The sequence below is a fragment of the Diadema setosum genome, chromosome 21 (genome assembly GCF_964275005.1).
Source record: "Diadema setosum chromosome 21, eeDiaSeto1, whole genome shotgun sequence".
NCBI lineage: Eukaryota > Metazoa > Echinodermata > Echinoidea > Diadematoida > Diadematidae > Diadema > Diadema setosum.
The window spans coordinates 20,565,022-20,573,835 of NC_092705.1; positions in this window are offsets into that span (position 1 = coordinate 20,565,022).

The window sequence follows — 8,814 nt, forward strand, 5'->3', positions numbered from 1 at the left end:
CAGTGTGATTCTTTCATGTCTTTGCATCCATTGTGTTCTGAATTTCCTTTCCATGGTTGACTTTGTCTTCTTGCATGCAAAACTTCTGTTCCCACTTATGTTTAGCTTGTGTTTTTCCTTTTTTTTCACTTCTTGCTAGTGATCATTTACCTGTCTGTGTGCCTGTTGTTTCTGTCAATTTCTCATTGTGGTTTGTAGGTATACACCAGCTCATCAATAAGTATGTCAAAACTTTGTTGACATTTTCAAACAACCGACCAAAATTGCTTCTCATTCATAGAATTTGAGCCAAATCTGTGTGTTACAAGTATGTCTGATCCATAGCCGAATGTTGATTGCATGATTTTGACATTTCCATTTTCTTGAGACTCCAAAGCTTTCCAGAGATATGTCATTTTTTTTTATTTCTCATTTCTACAAACCCACCAAAGAAAAGATCTGAAAGCTGGCAATTAGGCAAATAAAATAATGAGAAAATTAACTCTGAAGATTGAATGTACAATTTGTAGTCCAGTTTTGAGGAGATATGGATCATTTCAAAGCAGTGTAGCAACATACTTTCAAGATAGAGAAAAGAAAAGCATGAATTTCAAGCCGTGGATGTCTTTCACTTTAAGATTAAGAAGGCTGTACCGAAGATCTCAAGTGTTTAATTTTGGAACAAATACCAAAATTTGGTAAGGGCTGTTTCTCACTGACTAGCTAGGGTACATGCTTGATGTACATGTACTTTCTCTCTTACTGGAGGAACTGTTGGTAGTATTTCATCCTTCTATTCTTTATTTCCTGTTCTTTATTTACAGCTAGCGTTCCAGTCCCACCAAGCTGCCAAAGTCATCATCCAGGAATATGACGTCCCGACGGAGGCACCTCCGACAGAGAGACAATTAGATGTGGGCGGAGGGGGCCCCCTTGGTACTGATGATGTGAAGTACTCCATGGAGGATGGTGGACGCGAGAGGGATGGGGAGAACAATGAGGGAGCAAAGGACGCGACCCAGGATGGCGAGGTGGAAAAGACGGAAAAGGGCGATGGAGTAGTCTCACTTTCTTGAGAGATGCTCCAGATAACCGTCTAAACACAGTCCAGATCAAGTGATCAGATGGCACAAAGATGTTATCATCACAGTTATGCATTTTCTTTGTCCTCCATCTCTGCTCTACTTATCATATGTGATGCGTTGTGACAGTGGCCGTGAGTGTATTGGTGTGCTTCTGTGCAGACAGTGAACATGTATAGTAAAAATAAGCTGGTCAAGATAAACTCGACTTTTGTGTCATGGAGATGAGTGTGGCTTCATTATAAATGTCAGTAGACAGCTAGTGAGTGGCTGTGATTGAAAGTCATGAAGAGAACATGAAATGAGGATCCTGCTTGAATGTGTAAGTGATATTGTTTTATATGAGTTTCATACTATTGAGTTTCATACTATTTTCACATCAGGGATCATATAACTGTCAGGAGGTTACTAATTGTCATCTTGAAATTGATGTACACCTTTAAGGTTGTGAAATGAGTGATGCATCCTGGCGTACAAAATGTATGGATCCATCAGTGCTTCATGCTGAAATAACCGCCATATTTCCTATCAGCGACTTCCCAGTGACCATACAGTGTACATGCAGTGATGTCTCATTTCATGTGCCAAGTACTTTTTGTTCACGGAGAGCAGATAAAATCAGTGATTTCCTTCTTGTTTCCTTTTTTTTTATTGCGGGGACTGTGATAGAAGTGATTGTTGTGATCCACCAGACTGTTGATAAATGGAGCAATGTGATACTGTGTTTAAAGGGTTCCTGCAATCCAACTAAATTGGGCTTTTCTCTACAGACAGTAACAATCGAATTTGAATGCTGTTTGGAATTAATCAGTTGGTTTGACCCTACATACTACAACAATGGAAACTTGATATTGAAAGTTTATCAGAGCCAGTATATGTATTTTTCTTATATATCAGGTGTATATTTTGCTATGATTAGCTTGCAACAGGGGAAAAAGACTACATTGGCTCCATTTGTACCAAAGAAATGATTGTTATATCAGGTATTTTGTAAGTCAGATCTCTAGATACAGAGCTATTAGTGGACCTTGGTCTAGTGTACAAGCAGAGAGACTGATTTCCATATTGTGTCCAGACATGTCTTTCACGAAAATGTGGAGACAAGATAGCTTTGAAATATTTCCATTGTGCTTTCATATGCAGACCTATTTAAGTTTTTATTTTGCAGAATTTTTATATATACATTGTATATTGAGTTCAAAGTTTTCATGAAAAAAAAATTGTACTTAGGTTTATCTCACGATCCTAAGCAAATATATCTATAAAGGGGAATTAAAAACTGTCATTTAAATCAATATGAATGGAATACAACTTAAGATTGTGTGGCATTCTAGTTGGTAAAGGCTGATATATGGCTTTGACAAGCCAGGAGCAGACCCTTGCAAAAAAAAGAGAGAAAAAAAGAAAAGTATTTTGTGCAGCCATGAAGAGTAAAGACATTTTGGAATCATAGTGCCAGATTCCAGTCAGATGAGATGAGTAGTAAGGCAACTTCCAGTGTAACAATGGCCTCGGGTCTGGCAGTTTTCTCTTGTTTAGATGTTGAAATTTCATCATAGCTGAATTATAAAGTATATAAAGATGATTGTATAGACAATAACTTTGGGACCAGAATTTTTACTTTGGTGTAAATAGAATTTTGTTGTAACTGTGTTCATTATATCGGATGTGCATTGTATCAAATGCCATGGACCTCACTAATTTGTCCTTCCATCAAACCACAATACAGGTTATTCGAACAATCAAATCTTGAGGAAATTTGTGCTGCAGAAGTTTTCATGTTATGGTCTTTAAATTGGCACCTCTGAATTTGATTGCATATCTTATGTTGGAGAAAGATGAGATGAAACTGGTTACAGTCATTGAATCTGCACACAATTAGAAAGAATCTTACCAAAATTTGATTAGTATGTGTTGTCAATTTGATAAGATATGAATTTAGCAATCAAAGGCTTTTAAAAATTGTTCACCAGCATAAAACATTCATACATGAATTATGAAGAGCTCAGTGAAAAAAAGAAGAAAAGAATTAGCTTTCTTTATGAAATGCTACAATTAATAATATTCAAAGAGTGAGTAGTCACAAGTGCGATTGAACGAAATTTGCACTCGGGGCGAAAGATGAATAGAGTGCCTCATTCCTTCACTTCATTGCACGAGTAAAGACCATACGCTATTTTTTTGTATACAACACCTCAGACACTGACGGATGTGGTCCACACCGATTCTTGAATTTAAATACAGAATTGGCAACCCTTCTGGTAATAAAGCAATACAGCACCAAACCACAAAGTGTTTTTTAGGTCTTGAGAGGTTTAGTGATCTAGATCGTGAATCTGTAATCCTACTGTGTGTCAAATGTATGTTGTACTGTGGCAGTAATACTGTTGGTCACCTAGTTGCCTGCCATAGAGAGTTCTGATTGCAGCAAACATGTAACATTTATTAGCTGCAGGTCAAACCTGCATCAGTGGGCAACTGAAGTGAGAATACCTTTTTTGGGTTGTATTTTTAATAGATGATTTGTGAATGAGTGAATGGTGTCATCATGTTGGGTATTGTGTCCTAAAAATCACTCACTGTTGCAATTAATAGTGTATGACTGTGCCAGTTTTTGCTCATTGCTGAAAGTATTTGGATATGTAAACAAAGAGTTGTACACATGTTTATGCATACTTTGTGATGCTAGTACTACTTAACACAATGTAAATATCCCAAATTTGTACAAAGTGATGTTTTTGATGAATTTGCAGCAACTGCAGTGTAAGTTAATGAGGTCATGTCAGTATTTTCCAAATGAAGCTCAAACTCCAAAATGCTCTGTTGTCATACATATTACATTTATTCAAACTGGATATAGTATATTTTTGTTAGTACATACATGTATATCATATATTACCCCATGCACTTGGTTGTGGTATGTCATGTATAAAGGATTGAGATTTGATGTTTATGTGTAACACAGTTGTCGTAAAAGTTGATTGGGAATCACTACAGTAGACAGAAGTTATGATCCTCTCTCTATAATCATAAAAATGTGAAGGTATGTTCATGTCCTATTGGACTTGTGTATTCAGTGTTTCTTTTATGTAAAATTGTGCAAACATCTTGCATGTAGAATATTAAGATACTCTGTACTTAATGAGTGTGATGGGCTTTGAGTGAATGTCCACTAAAAGTCTTACTCTCAAAGACATCCAAGCCTTTGAGGTTGTTAGGGGTAATGATATGAATGGTAAACTATCTGCAGCACAAGCCCACTTATAACAGATGGCTATTTTTCACTGTTTTAAAACAGGGAAGTGGTATTTAAAATTATGGAATGATCTACCCACGAGTGAGACCAGGGCTTCAGTTGCAATAGATGTTTCTGGTTGTATGTAACATACAACATTATGGAATAATCTCTCTCTGTTTGTAAGGCAAGCAGCTACAGTTGATGGCCCAAATTCACAAAGGTGGTACAATTGAAACCATGGTTTAAACCATGGACAAAGACCGTGGGGCGCCAAGTGTCGCATGGAATATTTCATCACGAAATCAGTCATTTCGTCGTCGAAATGATTATTTTGTAACGAAATGACAACATTTCGTAACGAAATGACCGATTTTGTAACAAAATATTCCATGCGACACTTGGCGCCCCATGGTCTTTGTCCATGGTTTAAACCATGGTTTCAATTGTACCACCTTTGTGAATTTGGGCCAGTGAGTTTTAGACCAGGTTAAAAATTGATCTTTTGAACAATGCATTCTATGTTTGAATTATGTATGTCGTGATTATTGCTTTGTAATGCGCAGTCGAGTATATAATTGTAGTAGCTGCATAATATAAATGTCCTTTATTATCATTATTAACAATACCATAATTGGTATTACCACAGCAACAAATGAGATCCTCTCTGCTGATAAAGTGTTTCCTATCTGTTGCTATAGTAAGATCAATTATTGCTACGTACGCACAATACAATTGCAGACCTTGCTATGAAGTGGGTGCCAGGCCATTAAGTTAAATGATATGCTAATTTGGTGCAACATGTTCAGAGTTAATTCACTGATGTATAATTTCGAATTCCCAGAGTGACTCTTTTTTCTTCCAGTGCTCATTTGGTAGCTCCACAGTGGGCTGCAAATGAAGTTTGTTTAATACACAAGGCAGTTAATTAAACATTCTTAACTTGACAAGAACATTGTCTTGAGTGTTGTGTGTTGCAGTGTTATTGCTAATACAATTATATGTGGTATGTACTGAGAAAAGTTAAGGGGTTGTGTCACAATCATGAAATTCTTACTAGACATAATTCATTGAATCAAAAATATTTGGTCCTTTGTTTTCCATCATGTAAAGACATCCCTAAACCAGTCTATACTTCTCTGAGATGAAAGGAGTAGAATGAAAGAGAAGTAGGAGGAAGAGAAGAGGACTAGGGAAGAAAGGGGCAGGTAGATGGAAAATGGAGGAGTAAAAGAAGGTAAAGAGAGGAGTAGGGGTACAAGAAGGAGAGGGAAAAGGGAAAGAAGGGGAGGTGGGCTAGAAGGAAAGGGGAATAGAATAGGAAAGGAGTAGAAGGAGTTGTGGAAAAGGGAAGAGGGAGAGGAGGAGATTGGATCAAGGAGAAAGTAGTGGTAGAAAGGAGGGTGAGGGAGGAAGGGTAGGAGGATGATGAGGGACGAGGGGTATAAGGAGGGAGGAGAATGAGGGGGTGGTAGGAGGTGGATTGAGGAGGAAGAGGGCAGAGGTGAGGTAGGAAGAGGAGATGCAGAAGGACAGGGCAGGCAGGAGAAAGTCATGGGAAGAGCTGTAGCAGCCATTGGGGAAACATTTTGCAGATGGAGACCGGTGGGGGGATATAAAAAATGTTCCATTGAAGGGGATTGCAGTGCTATTGGGGAGGGTGAAACTTCCCCTAAATTGCATTTCACAGTGAGGTCTGAGCATTCTGCTGAAGCCTGACCACCAAAGTCCATCCATCTGGTTTTTTTTTTTTTTTTTTTTTTCTGGGGTAGTAAGACCACATACCTTCACTGAAAATTCTCCCAAACCTAGTGCATCAATCACCGTCAGGCACTCCAGATATGCGAAGCTAGACCACCTTCTAGATCACATTTCCTTATAACGTACACTTTACCCCACAAATTATAGGAACCCAGGTATAAATAGTCTGTATGTTTAAATTGTGTGTTTTTTGAAGCACTGCATGTTACACAAAAATACATGAACTACATTGTGAGACGTAGGAGGCCTATCTTTTTTATTGTTTTAGTCATTGCCACTAATGCAAAAATATTTTATTACAAGAGAAAATCAGACAACATTGTACCTATGGGCATGACATAAGTGAACATTACTACATTGTCATATTTATCCAATTCCTGACTCAAACTTATTAAACCCATGTAATTATTGTAGTACAATGTGTACAGTTGTATGTGATGTGATATTGTACACCAGCCCACAAACTGATAGAAAACCTCTCAAAATTCAATACAACCTTCACAGTTGATGTATTACAGACATACAGACTTCAATGAATATCTCATTTGGTATAGAGCTACCTAGAATATATTTCACCCATCACAAGTTGAGTGCATTTCAGAGCTTACTTTCACAGATTTTTGGGAGAGTGAGTATGGAATAAAGAAAACGTTCATCCATTGTAAGTCTATACGTACAAGTATGTACCAATGAAACACATTTTTGCTGTTTATCATGAAATTACATAATTTCACTGCACAAGCATTCATGCACATACATTGATACATTACGTGTATTATGCAAAAAAAGGAAGACAGGAAAGCAAAAATTGTACACTGTATCTCTTTATATAAGAATTTAATAATTCACATATTTATACATGGCATGCTCCATGTGCATAACAATAGAAAACATACACTGCATCTTAAATTAATCTCACCTTTCTCTCAAATATGCATATTGTGACTGGACAAAAAGACAAATTCTCCGTTTGAGCAGAAATAATGTTACTCTGTATCACTGGCTGAATGATTCAAATCATTTTTCCCCATTACGTATTATAAAATAAATGTACGTAACACGGAATTACATGTACAGCTGTAAAGACATTAGATATTAAGCACCATCATGGAATTCATTTCAAAGGTAGTACATTGTATAATGTAGCAGAGGTGTATAAAACTGCTGAACTGATAGCTAAGAAAACACAAATGTTGTCTACAAGGAGAAGGCATTCCCTCATCACATTATGCCCATATGATAATGGCCCCATTGTCCGGCGCCCTAGAAGATGATACAGTTGCTTCGTTGCCATAAATGATCAACTACATGGATCATATACAACTAAAATATATAACTAAAATGACAAATTTGATGCTTGATTCTGCTCCGACTCTTTTATTTTTCTCACGCATTTCGACATCAAACTGCTTAAAATTTGGTGATTCTTGTGTCAGAGTATAATAGTGTCATTATGTTGCTACTATAGCAGACTGTTTATGGTCATTGCTAGTCTTTTCACACCCTTTAAAGGGTTTTACCTTTTACCAGAATACAGGTCCTCAATCAGTGGAATGGAGAAATGACACACATTAACTTTTTTTTTTCTAATTTTTTCATGATCCTAACAACTTTGCAAATCAAAGGTAAACATGATTGCAATAATTTGTACAGATGATTAAAAAAAGAGAAGAAATCTAGCACAAGGATTATCTCTCATTAAAGAACATTTAAAGAGAATTGCATACATGTATAACAGCTTCCCCCATGGCTCAACTGAAGAAAAAAAAATGAATTAAATAAAAGATGCAAGTGGAATGTCAAATTCAGAGAGTTGTTTTAAAAAAGGTTTGTGTCACTGGCAACTGGAATCTTTTGGATTGTCTTCTTTATAAATCTCCAAAATCACAAGATCCACAATATTCATCGTCTATGCACTCTGAGACAGGGTACTAGATTCATGAAGATCTAATAGACTAGTTAGGTGTTGTCACCTGGGCCCTGTTACATGTTTCATAAAGCTGTTCGTAAAGTTACGAACAACACACATTTGAACTGATCACCAGGCACTCATAAGTCATGTGTAAATTTATGAACAGCTTTATGAAACAACCCCCTGTTACCACTCAACCAAAGATGCTTTGAGATATGGATGGTTGCCAATTTGAGATATGTATGGCTGCCAATTTTCTTGGTACGTTTCTTCCTGATTGCTAGCATGTGTTTGTTAGTGTCTTTGCACAACGAAAGTCATGTAATTCTATACTTCTCACTTTTGATTCCTTCTTCTACAATGCAGAGATGGCACATGGTGTAGTTGTGATACGGCAATATCGTCATAGCTAAGACTTGACCACCACTATGGGGGCCTATCATGACACATCTACAGTTTCTTCTTTGGAGATCATTATTTCTATCTGGGCACAAAGAATCACAGTTTGCATGCCTTGTAATCAAATATTTTTCCAATACATATCCGATCTTTAAATCAGAGGATTTTTAGAAATTAAGTACTAGTGTTCTTTGAACAAAATCCTCTTTTATCCTTATTAATGCCCATTATATTAATATCCAAATGCCAAGACTCTTTGAAAGCAAGTATGAATTATGTACACATTTATAAGCGAAGCAGAGATTTGCAGTGTACCTGGTAGTTATCAACACAGTGATTCTATTTAAATTCTGACTTTGAAACTAATGTGTTTGTGTGATTTTGATTTACAGTGACTTGAATCACACTGAATGCTTGAAAATGTGTTACTTGTGCTGCTGGAGCAA